The 17,748-nt window shown below is 41.5% G+C and overlaps 2 non-coding genes across 2 annotated transcripts; both read right to left on the bottom strand.

Annotated features, from left to right (window-relative positions):
• Positions 1–353: 353 nt before the first annotated feature.
• On the bottom strand, positions 354–467 carry LOC140285070 (U5 spliceosomal RNA). The gene has a single exon (XR_011910270.1). It is a non-coding gene; the product is annotated as a U5 spliceosomal RNA (small nuclear RNA).
• Positions 468–16,840: 16,373 nt separating this feature from the next.
• LOC140285067 (U5 spliceosomal RNA) lies at positions 16,841–16,954 on the bottom strand. The gene has a single exon (XR_011910268.1). It is a non-coding gene; the product is annotated as a U5 spliceosomal RNA (small nuclear RNA).
• Positions 16,955–17,748: the final 794 nt, after the last annotated feature.

The raw sequence follows: 17,748 nt of genomic DNA, 5'->3' as shown, positions 1-17,748 counted from the left end.
TACAGCTCGATTGGCCGAATACCCTTAGATCCTATTTCGGTGAATTTGAAATCTGCCTTACATGTAACAGATTAGCGGTTTAGCAGTTTTAATTTAGTTTGAGTGAAGGAATTCATTTTATTGCAAAATCCGAAATCGTGAAGAACTCGTGAAAGTAAGCTTATTCTCGGATTCCTGAAACTTTAGATTTGCTCTTTCTTTTACTGCAAAGTACAACGTTGTTTTTTTTGTTTAAATCTTTCTAGACATGGTAATTAAGAAGGACAAAGCAGTCGCAACAAGTAAGGCGACTCTACTCAGAGAAGTCACTCTGCACAGTAACAAGATTTCTTTTGCACAGACAGAAAGGGCTTCACCCGCAAAGGTAAAGCCTGCCAAAAATAGAAACAACTCATTAGTGCTGCTCTCCACTGAAGTCTTTAGTAAAAGGCGAAAGACTTGTACGTTATGAAGAGAAACCAGAGTACGATTATCCGTCACTGCGGGAGCAGGGCATCAGGCTAGTTGGCATAGCCACCTTCCCCATGGTGAGCTTTGCTCCCCCCCCCCCCCCTTGCTCCTCGGCTGACCAAGGAGGAACTACTCGATGGCTGCAACACCTGAAAGAGATATTGATGCGAGACCCGATCAAAAGCTTTTTCAAAGTCTAAATTTAAGATGACAATCCGGGTGTTTCTGTCTCTAGCGTAATCAATGATGTCTCGAATCAGTACGAGGCTGTCGGTGAGTTGTCTCCCTGAGATGGCACAAGCCTGGTCTGGGTGAATTACCTCCTCTAAAACAGAGGACATCCGTGTCGCTAAAACCTTGCTAAAAAGTTTACAGTCAAAGTTTAAAAGTGTGATGGGCCTCCAATTCTTTAGGTCAGTCTTATCATTTTTTTAAAAAGTAGAGTCACTATTCCCACTCTAAAACTGTCAGGCAGTCGGTCGAGTTTTTCAAAATCTTTAAAAACATCTAAAATGTCTGATGATAAAAGGTCCCAAAAGGTCAGATAGAATTCTGCAGGAAGCCCGTCTAAACCCAGAGCTCGACTTCTCTTAAAACCTGTTAGGCATTTTTTCTAACTCTAAAGCAGTAAAATCCTGTGTCAAGTGTGCATGCTCTTTTACGGTTTTGTCAACGAATTTTAAAATTTCTGCCGATGTTTCCAAGTGCACTGGTTTCTCTTTGTACATGTTACTATAAAAGGTATGTACAGTTTCAATCATCTCTTGTGTGGATTTTGTTAAAAACCCATCTTCTCTTTTTAGATTTTGAATACACTCCTTTTTATTTATAACTTTCTTAATAAAGTACCGTGTGCATTTTTCACCTTCCTCAATTTCCTGCTCCCTGCTTCTTACAAAAATTCCTTTACTCTTTATTTCTGCTAAAACTGACATTTCCTTTTTGACATGTTTGATTTCTTCATTAAAGTCTATGCCACACTGATTTAGTTTAAAGTAGCGCTGTAAGCGTTTCTGTAGTCCCATCATACATCTATTCTCTTTCCTTTTTTTACGTTTACCTTGCTGTTTAAAAAAAGTCTGGGTCGTTTCCTTCACCATTTCCCACGATTGTGCATGTGTTTCGTAGAGGTCTTGAAAGGTCTGCCACTCTTTATAACATTCCCTGTACTGACTGACTATGATTTCATCCTCCAACAGGGAACAGTTGAGTTTCCACAGACCACTTCCTACCGTCACACCAGAAGGGGGGGAAAGGGTGCAGGAGAGCATAAGGTGGTCTGAAAAGAAAACAGGAGTTAATCTAACATCAGTGGGTGGGCAATCTCTAGTAAAGAAATAATCAATGCGAGAGGCTCTGGTGCCATCATGACTAAACCAGGTGAAGCCCTCCTCTCTGGGATGCATGGTTTTAAAACAGTCAGTAAGCTTAAAATCCCTGCATATGCCCTGAAGTAAAATCGAAGTCCAAATAGAAATCCACTTTAAAATCTCCCCCTGCTCTTTTTCTATCTTTCCTGCTCAAGATACAGTTAAAATCCCCTCCTACAACTAAAGGTACTTGCCCTAGCATGTAAAGCTGTATATCTTCTAAAAGGTCATACCTGTAATTTTTTCCATTGAAACCATAAATATTTAAGAGGTTAAAGTCTTGCCCCATAACATTCAAGTGTGCTAAAAGTGCCCGTCCGCCACTGTGCTACCTTTCACCAGAACATGCGGATTTTTAATTAGAATGGCCACACCATCATTTTTATTTTGATTTGAGCCACTCCATATCGATAAATGGGGCCACATTTCCTCCCATTGTCTATGGTTTTTTGAAAAAGGTAGTCCACATTCTTGTATTAAAAACACATCTGATTTTATGGAGACTAAGAAGGATAAAATACTCTGGGCTCTTGTCTTTGATTTCACACTTCTCACATTTAGTGTTGAGAAGGTGAGAACCATTAAAAGAATAAAGGAAAGTAGGTATGTCATTTTCGTTTTTCTAAGTTATCAAAACAAATTACACACTCAGGTTATTTCTTGGGAAACTAGCTCTTCCTTAATTTCTTTAGGTGAAAAGTGAGTAGGGTGATCTATATTTCCTTTTCGGACTCTCGGTGTTGGCCTCTGACGCAATGTTGCATTTAACTTTGAGTCCCTGGGTGTTGATTGCAGAGCTAAAGTTAAAAAGGAGACCTCATTTGGTGAGTCGGAGGGGAAGACTCTAGGTTCTTCCACTGAAGAACTGTCTGAAAGGGACCTAACCCTTCCCCTCTTCTCTGATACCACTGGGGAATCGGAGGACAACTCAGATGCCGTCCTCTTCGGCTGTTGACCTTCGGGGAGGTGAGTATCTTCACTACACTCACCTGTCTGCTCTTCCTCCTCATTTAGCGTAGCTCCACCCTCTGCCTGTGAATTCTCACAGACTTCAGCACTGAGTGGTGAGGCCTCTACAGGCCCCTCCCCTTTATGTTCCTCACTTCCAATCCAAGCTTTTGGCGGGAAGTTTGAATTTATTGGGTCAACCTCTTCATTTTGTTCACCAACTGCCACCTCTGGTCCTTCTCTTTGTTGGCTTGACTGAGACTTTACCGTCTTTAATTTCTTGGCAAAAGATTTAGGGCAGTCTCTGAAGAGGTGATTTAATTCTCCACAGAGCTTACATTTGTTCGGAGTTGTTCGGCTACAAGAAGGTGTGAAAGTCCGACCATGGTTTGTAGAAAGCGGGTAAGAAAAGGTTCGAAAGTCCGAATATATACCATCAAAAGTGGAAGCGAAGGTGTTCGGCTGCAAGAAGGTGTGAACGTCCAACCAAAGTTTGTAAAAAGCAGTGAAGAAAAGTTTCGAATATCCAACCAAACATAATCAAAAGCGGGAGCAGAGCTGTTCGACTGCAAGTAGGTGTGAATGTCAGATCATAATTTGCAAAAAGCTGATGAGAAAGGGGGAGAATGCCCGACTATACACCATCAAATGTGGGAGCGGAAGTTTTCGGCTGTGAGTAGGTGTGAATGTCCCACCATAATTGCTGAAAAATGTGTTAGAAAAGACTAGAATGCCGAACAATACATCATCAAAAGCGGGAGAGGTGGTGTTCGGCTGCAAGTAGGTGTGAACGTCCAGCCATAATTACTCACAAACGGGTAAGAAAAGGTAGTATTGCCAGACCATACATGATCAAAACAGGGAGCGGAGGTGGTTCAGCTGCAAGGTGTGAATGTCTGACTAAAGTTTGTAAAAAGCGGGTATGACAAGGTGCGAATGCCCGACAATGTATGATCAAAAGAGGGAGCGGAGGTTTTCGGCTGCAAGGTCTGAATGTCCAACCATAATTTGTAAAAACCGGGGAAGAAAAGGCTCGAAAGCCCGACTATACACCATCAAAAGCGGGAGCGGAGGTGTTCAGCTGCAAGAATGTCTGCATGTCCACCAATAATGACTGAAAAATGGGTAAGAAAAGGTGCGAATGCCCAACCATACATCATCAAAAGCAGCAGTGGATGTGTTCCGCTATAAGAAGGTTTGAATGTCCAACTATAGTTTGTAAAAGGCGGGTAAGAAGAGGTTCGAATGCCCGAACATACACCATCAAAAGAGGGAGCGGAGGTGTTCTGCTGTAAGAAGGTGTGAATGTCCGACCATAGTTGGTAAAAAGCGGGTAAGAAAAGGTGAAAATACCCGACTGTACACAATCAAAAGAGGGAGCGGAGTTGTTTAGCAAAAAAGTGTGAAAGTCCGACCATGGTTTGTAAAAAGCAGGTAAGAAAAGGTTTGTATGCCGGAATATACACCATGAAAAGCGGAAGCGGAGGTGTTCGGCTGCAAGAAGGTGTGAACGTCCGACCAAAGTTTGTAAAAAACAGTTAAGAAAAGTTTCGAATATCGAACCAAACATAATCAAAAGCGGGAGCAGAGCTGTTCGACTGCAAGTAGGTATGAATGTCAGTTCATAATGTGAAAAAAAGCTGATGAGAAAGGGGGAGAATGCCCGACTATACACCATCAAATGCGGGAGCGGAGATGTTCGACTGTGAGTAGGTGTGAATCTCCAACCATAATTGCTGAAAAATATGTTAGAAAAGGTAAAAATGCCGGTCCATACATCATCAAAAGCCGGAGAGGTGGTGTTCGGCTGCAAGTAGGTGTGAATGTCCAGCCATAATTACTCACAAACGGGTAAGAAAAGGTAGTATTGCCAGACCATACATGATCAAAACAGGGAGCGGAGGTGGTTCAGCTGCAAGAAGGTGCGAATGTCCACCCATAATTACTGGAAAATGGGTAAGAAAAGGTGAGAATGCCCAACCATACATCATCAAAAGCAAGAGTGGATGTGTTCGGCTACAAGAACGTTTGAATGTCCGACCATAGTTTGTAAAAAGCGGGTAAGAAAAGGTTCGAATGCCTGAACATACACCATCAAAAGAGGGAGCAGAGGTGTTCCGCTGTAAGAAGGTGTGAATGTCCGACCATAATTGGTAAAAAGCGGGTAAGAAAAGGTTAAAATACCTGACTGTACACAATCAATAGCGGGAGCGGAGTTGTTCGGCTACTAAAAGGTGTGAAAGTCCGACCATGGTTTGTAAAAAGTGGGTAAGAAAAGGTGCGAATGCCCGACAATGTATGATCAAAAGAGGGAGCGGAGGTTTTCGGCTGCAAGAAGGTCTGAATGTCCAACCATAATTTGTAAAAACCGGGGAAGAAAAGGCTCGAAAGCCAGACTATACACCATCAAAAGAGGCAGCGGAGGTGTTCGGCTGCAAGAAGGTCTGAATGTCCAACCATAATTTGTAAAAAGCGGGTAAGAAAAGGTAAGAATGCCCAACCATAAATTATCAAAAGCGGCAGCAGAGATGTTCGGCTGGTATTTATCAATGTCTAGATAGATTTCAAGAAAAAACAACGTTGTACTTTGCAGTAAAAGAAAGAGCAAATCTAAAGTTTCAGGAATCCGAGTATAAGCTTGCTTTCATGAGTTCTGCACGAATTCGGATTTTGCTATAAATTAAATTCCTTCACTCAAACTAAATTAAAACTGCTTTGTCCTTCATATGTACCCAATTCTACATATATTTCAAGCATAAACTTCCTCATATTACCCAGAATGAAAAAGAACCACACTTGTGATTAAGCCATACGCCCCTTCTGAGGAGTTCTGCATGATTTGGGATTTTATCTATAAAATTAATTCCTTCACTCAAACTATGTTAAAACGGCTTTTACCTTAATATTTATCAATGTCTAGATAGTTTTAAACAAAAAAAACAATTTTGTACTTTGCAGTAAAAGAAAGAGCAAATCAAAAGTTTTAGGAATCCGAGAATAAGCTTCTTTTCATACGTTCTGCTATATTTGGGATTTTATATATAAAATGAATTCCTTCACTCAAACTATGTTAAAACTGCTATGTCCTTCATATTTATCAATGTCTAGATCGACTTCAACAAAGAACAACATTGGATTTTGCAGTAGAAGAATGAGCAACAATGAAGGATCAGGAATCCGAGAATAAGCTTATTTTCATACGTTCTGCATGATTTGGGATTTTATGTATAAAATGAATGCCTTCACTCTAACCAAGTTTAAACTGCTTTGTCCTTCATATTTATCAATGTCTAGATCGACTTCAACAAAGAAAATTGTATTTTGCAGTAGAAGAAAGAGCAACACTGAAGGATCAGGAATCCGAGAATAAGCTTATTTTCATACGTTCTGCATGATTTGGGATTTTGCTATAAAATGAATTCCTTCACTCAAACCAAGTTAAAACTGCTTTGTCCTTCATATTTATCAATATCTAGATCGATTTCAACAAAGAACAAGGTTGTATTTTGCTGTATAGGAAAGAGCAACACTGGAGGATCAGGAATCCGAGAAAAAGCTTATTTTCATGAGTTCTGCACGATTTCGGATTTTCCTATAAAATGAATTGCTTTGCTCAAACCAAGTTAAAATAGCTTTGTCCTTCATAGTTATCAATGTCTAAAAATGTATCAAGCATAAAGTTCCTGAATGAGAAAGAAGCATCCCTTTGGTTGAGCAATACGTTCCTTTTGAGGAGTTAGGCATGATTTCGGATTTTGCTATAAAATTCATTCCTTCACTCAAACCAAGTGGAAACTGCTTTGTTCTTCATATTTATCAATGTCTAGATCGATTTCAACTTCTTCTACTGGAAAACCCAACGTTGTTCTTTGTTGAAGTCGATTGATAAAGATGAAGGTAAAAGCAGTTTTCACTCGGTTTGAGTGAAAGAATTTATTTAATAGCAAAATCGCAAATCATGCAGAACTCCCTTTCACATTCACACCTTTTCTCACCCGCTTTTTGCAAACTATGGTCGGCCATTCACAGCTTCCTCTCCACCATACTTGTATGATGGGATATTCACACCCACTTGCATCCGAAGACCTCCCCCCCCACTTTTGTTGATATTTAGTCGGTCATTCGCACCTTACCCGCTTTTGGCAAACAATGGCCTTCTTGCAGCCAAACACCTCTGATCTCGCTTTTGATGATGTAAGGTTGGGCATTCAGACCTTGCTTCACCTGCTTTTCACCAAATATAGTCAGACATTCACACCTTCTTGCAGCCGATCCACTCCTGCTTTTGATGATGTATGGTGGGGCATTCGCACCCATTTTTTAACCATTTTTCAGGAATTATGGGTGGACATTCAGATCTTCTTACAGCCGAAAACCTCCGCTCCCTCTTTTGATCATACATTGTCGGGTATTCGCACCTTGTCTTAGCCGCTTTTTACAAACATTAGTCGGTTATTCACACCTTCCTAACTGTTTTGATCATGTATGGTCTGGCAATACTACCTTTTCTTACCCATTTGTGAGTAATTATGGTTGGAGAGTCACACCTACTCACAGCCGAACAACCGCTCCCGCTTTTGATGGTGTATAGTCGGGCATTCTCACCCTTTCTGATCAGCTTTTTGCAAATTATGATCTGATATTCACACCTATTTGCAGTCGAACAGCTCTGCTCCCGCTTTTGATTATGTTTGGTTGGATATTCGAACCTTTTTAACTGCTTTTTACAAACTTTGGTCGGACGTTCACGTATTCTTGAAGCCGAACACCTCCGCTTCCGCTTTTGATGGTATATATTCGGGCATACGAACCTTTTCTTACCCGCTTTTTACAAACCATGGTCGGACTTTCAAACCTTCTTGTAGCTGAAAATCTCTGCTCCCTCTTTTGTTTGTGTACAGTCGGGTATTTTAACCTTTTCTTACCCGCTTTTTACCAACTATGGTCGGACATTCACACCTTCTTACAGCGGAACACCTCCGCTCCCTCTTTTGATGGTATATGTTCGGGCATTTGAACCTTTTCTTACCCACCTTTTACAAACTATGGTCGGACATTCAAACCTTGGAGCCGAACACATCCACTCCTGGTTTTGATGATGTATGGTTGGGCATTCGCACCTTTTCTTAACCATTTTTCAGTAGTTATTGGTGGACATTCAGACCTTCTTGCAGCTGAACCCCTCCGCTCCCGCTTTTGATGGTGTATGGTTGGGCTTTCGAGCCTTTTCTTCACGGTTTTTACAAATTATGGTCGGACATTCAGACCTTCTTGCACCCGAACACCTCCGCTCCCTCTTTTGATCATACATTGTCGGGCATTTGCACCTTGTCATACCCGCTTTTTACAAACTTTAGTCAGACATTCACATCTTGCAGCTGAACCACCTCTGCTCCCTGTTTTGATCATGTATGGTCTGGCAATACTACCTTTTCTTACCCGTTTGTGAGTAATTATGGCTGGACGTTCGCACCTACTTGCAGCCGTACACCATCTCTCCCGCCTTTGATGATGTATAGTCGGGCATTCTCACCCTTTCTCATCAGCTTTTTGCAAATTATGATCTGACATTCACACCTACTTGCAATCGAACAGCTCTGCTCCCGCTTTTGATTATGTTTGGTTGAATATTTGAATCTTTTCTTAACTGCTTTTTACAAACTTTGGTCGGACGTTCACACCTTCTTGCAGCCGAACACCTTCGCTTCCACTTTTGATGGTATATATATTCGGGCATTCGAACCTTTTCTTACCCGCTTTTTACAAACCATGGTCGGACTTTCACACCTTCTTCTAGCCGAACAACTCCGCTCCCGCTATTGATTGTGTACAATCTGGTATTTTAACCTTTTCTTACCCGCTTTTTACCAACTATGGTCGGACATTCACACTTTCTTACAGCGGATCACCTCTGCTCGCTCTTTTGATGATGTATGGTTGGGCATTCTGAACTTTTCTTACCCATTTTTCAGTAATTATGAGTGGACATTCCCACCTTCTTGCAGCTGAACACCTCCTCTCCCGCTTATGATCATGTGCGGTTTGATATTCGAAAATTTTCTTTCATGTTTTAAAGCAATTATTGATGGACATTCAAATCTTCTTGTAGCCGAACACATCCACTCCTGCTTTTGATGATGTATGGTTGGGCATTCGCACCCTTTTTTTACCCATTTTTCAGGAATTATGGGTGGACATTCAGACCTTCTTGCAGCCGAAAACCTCCGCTCCCTCTTTTGATCATACATTGTAGGGAATTCGCACCTTGTCTTACCCGCTATTTATAAACTTTAGTCGGACATTCACACCTTCTTGCAGCTGAACCACCTCCGCTCCCTGTTTTGATCATGTATGGTCTGGCAACACTACCTTTTCTTACCCATTTGTGAGTAATTATGGCTGGACATTCACACCTACTTGCAGCCGAACACCACCTCTCCCGCTTTTGATGATGTATGAACTGGCATTCTTACCTTTTCTAACACATTTTTCAGCAATCATGGTTGGAGATTCACACCTACTCACAGCCGAACAACCGCTCCCGCTTTTGATGGTGTATAGTCGGGCATTCTCACCCTTTCTGATCAGCTTTTTGCAAATTATGATCTGATATTCACACCTATTTGCAGTCGAACAGCTCTGCTCCCGCTTTTGATTATGTTTGGTTGGATATTCTAACCTTTTTAACTGCTTTTTACAAACTTTGGTCGGACGTTCACGTATTCTTGAAGCCGAACACATCCGCTTCCGCTTTTGATGGTGTATATTCGGGCATACGAACCTTTTCTTACCCGCTTTTTACAAACCATGGTCGGACTTTCAAACCTTCTTGTAGCTGAAAATCTCTGCTCCCTCTTTTGTTTGTGTACAGTCGGGTATTTTAACCTTTTCTTACCCGCTTTTTACCAACTATGGTCGGACATTCACACCTTCTTACAGCGGAACACCTCCGCTCCCTCTTTTGATGGTATATGTTCGGGCATTTGAACCTTTTCTTACCCACCTTTTACAAACTATGGTCGTACATTCAAACCTTGGAGCCGAACACATCCACTCCTGCTTTTGATGATGTATGGTTGGGCATTCGCACCTTTTCTTAACCATTTTTCAGTAGTTATTGGTGGACATTCAGACCTTCTTGCAGCTGAACCCCTCCGCTCCCGCTTTTGATGGTGTATGGTTGGGCTTTTGAGCCTTTTCTTCACGGTTTTTACAAATTATGGTCGGACATTCAGACCTTCTTGCACCCGAACACCTCCGCTCCCTCTTTTGATCATACATTGTCGGGCATTTGCACCTTGTCTTACCTGCTTTTTACAAACTTTAGTCGGACATTCACACCTTCTTGCAGCTGAACCACCTCCGCTCCCTGTTTTGATCATGTATGGTCTGGCAATACTACCTTTTCTTACCCGTTTGTGAGTAATTATGGCTGGACATTCACACCTACTTGCAGCCGAACACCACCTGTCCTGCTTTTGATGATGTATGGACCGGCATTCTTACCTTTTCTAACACATTGTTCAGCAATTATGGTCGGAGATTCACAGCTACTCACAGCCGAAAAACTCCGCTACCGCATTTGATGGTGTATAGTCGGGCATTCTCACCCTTTCTCATCAGCTTTTTGCAAATTATGATCTGACATTCACACCTATTTGCAGTCGAACAGCTCTGCTCCCGCTTTTGATTATGTTTGGTTGGATATTCGAACCTTTTTAACTGCTTTTTACAAACTTTGGTCGGACGTTCACGTATTCTTGAAGCCGAACACCTCCGCTTCCGCTTTTGATGGTGTATATTCGGGCATACGAACCTTTTCTTACCCGCTTTTTACAAACCATGGTCGGACTTTCAAACCTTCTTGTAGCTGAAAATCTCCGCTCCCTCTTTTGTTTGTGTACAGTCGGGTATTTTCACCTTTTCTTACCCGCTTTTTACCAACTATGGTTGGACATTCACACCTTCTTACAGCGGAACACCTCTGCTCCCTCTTTTGATCATGTATGGTCTGGCATTCTTACCTTTTCTAACACATTTTTCAGCAATTATGGTCTGAGATTCACACCTACTCACAGCCGAACACCTCCGCTCCCTCTTTTGATGGTATATGTTCGGGCATTTGAACCTTTTCTAACCCACCTTTTACAAACTATGGTCGGACATTCAAACCTTGGAGCCGAACACATCCACTCCTGCTTTTGATGATATATGGTTGGGCATTCGCACCTTTTCTTAACCATTTTTCAGTAGTTATTGGTGGACATTCAGACCTTCTTGCAGCTGAACACCTCCGCTCCCGCTTTTGATGGTGTATAGTTGGGCTTTCGAGCCTTTTCTTCCCCGGTTTTTACAAATTATGGTTTGACATTCAGACCTTGCAGCCGAAAACCGCTCCCTCTTTTGATCATACATTGTCGGGCATTCGCACCTTCTCTTACCCGCTTTTTACAAACTTTAGTCAGAAATTCACACCTTGCAGCTGAACAACCTCCGCTCCCTGTTTTGATCATGTATTGTCTGGCAATACCGCCTTTCCTTACCCGTTTGTGAGTAATTATGGCTGGAACTTCACACCTACTTGCAGCCGAACACAACTTTTCCCGCTTTTGATGGTGTATAGTCGGGAATTCTCACCCTTTCTCATCAGCTTTTTGCAAATTATGATCTGACATTCACACCTACTTGCAGTCGAACAGCTCTGCTCCCGCTTTTGATTATGTTTGGTTGGATATTCGAACCTTTTCTTACCCGCTTTTTACAAGCTTTAGTCGGACATTCACACCTTCTTGCAGCTGAAGCACCTCCGCTCCCTGTTTTGATCATGTATGGTCTGGAATTCTTACCTTTTCTAACACATTTTTCAGCAATTATGGTTGGAGATTCACACCTACTCACAGCCGAACATCTCCGCTCCTGCATTTGATGGTGTATGTTCGGGCATTCGAACTTTTCTTACCCGACTTTTACAAACTATGGTCGGACATTCAAACCTTCTTATAGCGGAACACATCCACTGCTCCTTTTGATGATGTATGGTTGGGCATTCGCACCTTTTCTTACCCATTTTTCAGTAATTATTGGTGGACATGCAGACCTTCTTGCAGTGGAACACCTCCGCTCCCGCTTTTGATGGTGTATAGTCGGGCTTTCGAGCCTTTTCTTCCCCGGTTTTTACAAACTATGGTTGGACATTCAGACCTTGCAGCCGAAAACCTCCGCTCCCTCTTTTGATCATACATTGTCGGGCATTCGCATCTTGTCTTACCCGCTATTTATAAACTTTAGTCGGACATTCACACCTTCTTGCAGCTGAACCACCTCCGCTCCCTGTTTTGATCATGTATGGTCTGGCAATACTACCTTTTCTTACCCGTTTGTGAGTAATTATGGCTGGACATTCACACCTACTTGCAGCCGAACACCACCTCTCCCGCTTTTGATGATGTATGGACCGGCATTCTTACCTTTTCTAACACATTTTTCAGCAATTATGGTTGGAGATTCACACCTACTCACAGCCGAACATCTCCGCTCCTGCATTTGATGGTGTATAGTCGGGCATTCTCCCCCTTTCTCATCAGCTTTTTGCAAATTATGAACTGACATTCACACCTACTTGCAGTCAAACAGCTTTGCTCCCGCTTTTGATTATGTTTGGTTGGATATTCGAAACTTTTCTTAACTGCTTTTTACAAACTTTGGTCGGACGTTCAAACCTTCTTGTAGCCGAACACATTCACTCCTCCTTTTGATGATGTATGGTTGGGCATTCACACCTTTTCTTACCCATTTTTCAGTAATTATGGGTGGACATTCACACCTTCTTGCAGCTGAACACCTCCTCTCCCGCTTATGATCATGTGCGGTTTGATATTCGAAAATTTTCTTTCATGTTTTCTAGCAATTATTGATGGACATTCAAACCTTCTTGCAGCTGAACACCTCCGCTCCCGCTTTTGATGGTGTATAGTCGGGCTTTCGAGCCTTTTCTTCCCCAGTGTTTACAAATTATGGTTGGACATTCAGACCTTCTTGCAGCCGAAAACCTCCGCTTCCTCTTTTGATCATACATTGTCGGGCATTCACACCTTGTCTTAACCACTTTTTACAAACCAGGGTCGGACTTTCACACCTTTTAGTAGCCGAACAACTCCGTTCCCGCTATTGATTGTGTACAGCCGGTTATTTTCACCTTTTCTTATCCGCTTTTTACCAACTATGGTCGGACATTCACACCTTCTTGTAGCTGAACACCTCCGCTCCAGCTGTTGATGGTGTATAGTCGGGCTTTCGAGCCTTTTCTTCCCCGGTTTTTACAAATTAGATATTCAGACCTTCTTTCAGCCGAAAACCTCCTCTCCCTCTTTTGATCATACATTGTCAGGCATTCGCAACTTGTCTTACCCGCTTTTTACAAACTTTAGTCAGAAATTCACAACTTGCAGCTGAACCACCTCCAAATAAACCTTGGATGCTAGCTGGGCATATGAGGGCCCCGGGTCATTGCCTTGCTTTTAGGAAGCTTAGAAATAAATGTACAGCAGAAATAAGAAAGGCCAAGTCTGATCATTATCTAAATTTGATTCCCAGAGCTTACTCAGATTTCCCAAAAGTCTGTCCTACTGCTCCTGTTTTTAATTAGACTTCTATGCTCCGCAGTCGCAGATTTGTCACTCCTTTTAAGCTTATTGTATGTTCTAAATGTTCTTTTAATCATGTCTTCAAAAGTTTTCTGTTTTTTCTGTCTCAGCTATTGCATATGAGATTATTTTCTCCATTTATCTCCAAGTTTAAATAAATGTTATTACTAGTGTGGCACTTTCTATGTCAAGGGGACAGTGGTGGTACTCTGTCCTGCATCATCTTTATTTCTGCTAATCCATGCTTCATACCATAAAATTGGGAATACTATAATAAGAGTAATGATTAATAATACACAGCTGGTTCCTCTTAACCCACAAAATCCTGGTAATCTGAATGGATGCCACGGCCTTTGTCCATCCATTTTCCCTGTCTTATTTTAGTCACACCCTATGTTCTCATGTTAGCCGTTGTTTTCTTCACTGAGGTTGAGATGAACTCCCTCCTGTAGAGAGAATTCCCCTTTGTAGTCAGACTTTTGCCTCAGAAAACAGTGGTGGGTAACTAATCTTTCCCTACTTCTGAAGGTCGTAGTACAATGTGATAAGTGAATCCAAGAAGTCCTTCAGCTGCTGTGGGTGATGTAAGTAGTACCTGAAATGGACCTTCCCCCCTTGGACTGGACCAGTTCTTTTTCTTTATCACTTAGATGATGATCCAGTCCCCGGGTTTTACTGTCTTCAGATATTCCTTCACCGGTTCACCTGGAACAGACTAAACAGAAGAGATCTCTCTACTTGTTAATATTTGTATTCTGCTAAGGTTTCTTCTCTTTTTCTTTTTTTCTTCATCATGTCAGTTGATGACTGTGTTTTGACTGTGGGAGTACAAATGGTCTTCCATACCTTTTCTCAAATGGAGTTCATCTTGTGCTAGTTGGAGGATGCATTTCCAATGCTGTGTTAACACATGTACAGTTGAGAAGGCATACTGACTGTCAGTGTAAACGTTAACAACCTTTTTGTTATTTAATTTACAAACTTCAGTTAAAGCTACCAATTCGACTGCTTGAACAGAGTAATTTTTTGGTAGTGGTTGTTTTAAGAAAACTTCAGTTTCTGTTAGTACTGCAAAGCCTGTAGCATTTGTGCCATCAGGGTTTTTTGCGTGACCTGTCGAATAAATATAGTTATTTCTGCATTTTCATAACGTATATCAGTTAAGTCTGGCCTGGGTAAAACATTGATGGTTATTTCTGACATGCAATCATGAGAATTTCCATCTGTGGGGTAGGTAGCAGTGTGGATGGATTAAGTGTAGCACATCTCTCGACAACAAGGTGTGGCTGTGAAAGAAGAACAGTTATGTAGGAGAGATGTCTGGTAAAGATATTTTGTTAAGTAACCATATCACAGCCACTGCATGAGGTACCTTAAGTGTTAATGGGTGAAATAACACCATAATTGTTGATGCCTGCACTGCCAATGGCTTCTGGCCATTGATTCAAAAGTACGATCTCGTCACTTTTTCCCCCTTTCAGTGGACACTGGCCCCTAATTACCGCAATTCAGCAGGGGGTCTTTCATTAGGAGTACTGGACTCCCCCGTGCACGGTTTCAGCTCCGACCCTGGACGGCGGAAAAAACGTCGAGATCTGGTTTGAGTACCCAATTGTTGAGAAAATTCTCTCAATGAGACTCAGAGTTGCTGGAGTCGGTTAATGCAAAGGTTTAATCTTGCAGCAAGCTCAAGAATGTGTGTGTGTATGGGTGTATGTGTGCGAACGTGTGTGTGAGTTTGTGTGTGTGAGAGTTTAAAGAACCTGTTATCCACAGGCAGGTCTTAACTAGTATGGCACGGGTCCAGCCTGTCTCATCTTTTTTGGAAGGTCCAGCGCTTGGCCGTAACCCTTCTGTCTGTTTGGACTCTCACATACATTCGGTTAATCATAGAAAAACGAGAACAAAACTTTTTAGCCCCTTAAATTCATAAAACAGACATGGTGCAGTTATTTCCATTCTAGAAAATAAGAGTAATCACCACCATTCCTATAAATTCTGGATATTCTAACAATCTGAATCTTTTTTAAATGTTCAATGAAGCCCTTTGCTGTTCTGTTTAGAGACTCAGCTGATCATAAACCTTCTAAACTCTTAACCTTTTTCATTTCTCAGTTAGTATTCACTTTAAAACTGATTAAAAGAAAAAATAAATGAATGCCTATCAACAAATGTGGGATCTAAACTCTACTGCTTCCTCTAAAATGATTTATTTTCTCAATTCAGAAATATGTGTGTGTAAGTCACAACACCTGTGACACCAAAACGGCTTTCTTTTCTCTCTTTTCTCTACACTCTGCACTGTGAGCACACACACCAAATCAGAAAGGCTTTTTTCTCTCTTTTCTACATTATGGACTGTGGGGACACAAAACCCCTCTCTCTTTTTTTTTTTTGATTGTGTGTCAGGGCGTTGTCTCACGTATTAGATGATGCTTAAGATATGAATGGGTTTATCAGTCACATCAGAATCCATACATACTGATCCTCCCGTAATAAAATGGTCGGATCTTATCAAACACACTTTGTTTCTTGTGACAATCAAGTCAGCGAAACAGCGTATACACGTCAAGACACTGAATCAAGTTTGCCACAAGAACTCATAAGTTTGGCAGTATTGCTCTGCCGTCAGCAATCATACACCCATTTTATTTTCGTGAGACATGTGCAGGCACCTGTTCATCTACTGTTCTATCACTATGAATTAGTTTATCTATTATCAATAAGGATACTTCTACAACTACTATCAAAGTATGTCCGGACTTCTTATGTTGTCAGTTGCTATATATGAATAAGTGGGTAGCTACTGACAAGCATTAAGCATGTCACACAGCCCAAACATATAACATTTCAGGACACACCACACAGTTAACAACCACAGTGAAGCGTGTCAAAGCCCAAACATGTAACATTCAACAGGACACTTACACAACACATTCAAATCAAACAGTCAGACAACATACAAGAACATATACCCCAGCCGGCATTGCTCCCTGCCTATTTTCCTACAGCTCACTATGTGTGCGCACACCTTTATTCACAAACTCTTCAACTTATACTCTTTTACCGAAGCTGCTACAGCTCGATTGGCCGAATACCCTTAGATCCTATTTCGGTGAATTTGACATCTGCCTTACATGTAACAGATTAGCGGTTTAGCAGTTTTAATTTAGTTTGAGTGAAGGAATTCATTTTATTGCAAAATCCGAAATCGTGAAGAACTCGTGAAAGTAAGCTTATTCTCGGATTCCTGAAACTTTAGATTTGCTCTTTCTTTTACTGCAAAGTACAACGTTGTTTTTTTTGTTTAAATCTTTCTAGACATGGTAATTAAGAAGGACAAAGCAGTCGCAACAAGTAAGGCGACTCTACTCAGAGAAGTCACTCTGCACAGTAACAAGATTTCTTTTGCACAGACAGAAAGGGCTTCACCCGCAAAGGTAAAGCCTGCCAAAAATAGAAACAACTCATTAGTGCTGCTCTCCACTGAAGTCTTTAGTAAAAGGCGAAAGACTTGTACGTTATGAAGAGAAACCAGAGTACGATTATCCGTCACTGCGGGAGCAGGGCATCAGGCTAGTTGGCATAGCCACCTTCCCCATGGTGAGCTTTGCTCCCCCCCCCCCCTTGCTCCTCGGCTGACCAAGGAGGAACTACTCGATGGCTGCAACACCTGAAAGAGATATTGATGCGAGACCCGATCAAAAGCTTTTTCAAAGTCTAAATTTAAGATGACAAGCCGGGTGTTTCTGTCTCTAGCGTAATCAATGATGTCTCGAATCAGTACGAGGCTGTCGGTGAGTTGTCTCCCTGAGATGGCACAAGCCTGGTCTGGGTGAATTACCTCCTCTAAAACAGAGGACATCCGTGTCGCTAAAACCTTGCTAAAAAGTTTACAGTCAAAGTTTAAAAGTGTGATGGGCCTCCAATTCTTTAGGTCAGTCTTATCATTTTTTTAAAAAGTAGAGTCACTATTCCCACTCTAAAACTGTCAGGCAGTCGGTCGAGTTTTTCAAAATCTTTAAAAACATCTAAAATGTCTGATGATAAAAGGTCCCAAAAGGTCAGATAGAATTCTGCAGGAAGCCCGTCTAAACCCAGAGCTCGACTTCTCTTAAAACCTGTTAGGCATTTTTTCTAACTCTAAAGCAGTAAAATCCTGTGTCAAGTGTGCATGCTCTTTTACGGTTTTGTCAACGAATTTTAAAATTTCTGCCGATGTTTCCAAGTGCACTGGTTTCTCTTTGTACATGTTACTATAAAAGGTATGTACAGTTTCAATCATCTCTTGTGTGGATTTTGTTAAAAACCCATCTTCTCTTTTTAGATTTTGAATA

This window comes from Leuresthes tenuis, unplaced genomic scaffold (genome assembly GCF_036924035.1).
Source record: "Leuresthes tenuis unplaced genomic scaffold, fLeuTen1.0.hap1 SCAF_24, whole genome shotgun sequence".
In the NCBI taxonomy this organism is placed as follows: Eukaryota; Metazoa; Chordata; class Actinopteri; order Atheriniformes; family Atherinopsidae; genus Leuresthes; species Leuresthes tenuis.
Note: the sequence above shows the minus strand (reverse complement) of the source record. Positions and strands in the feature narration are given on the sequence as shown.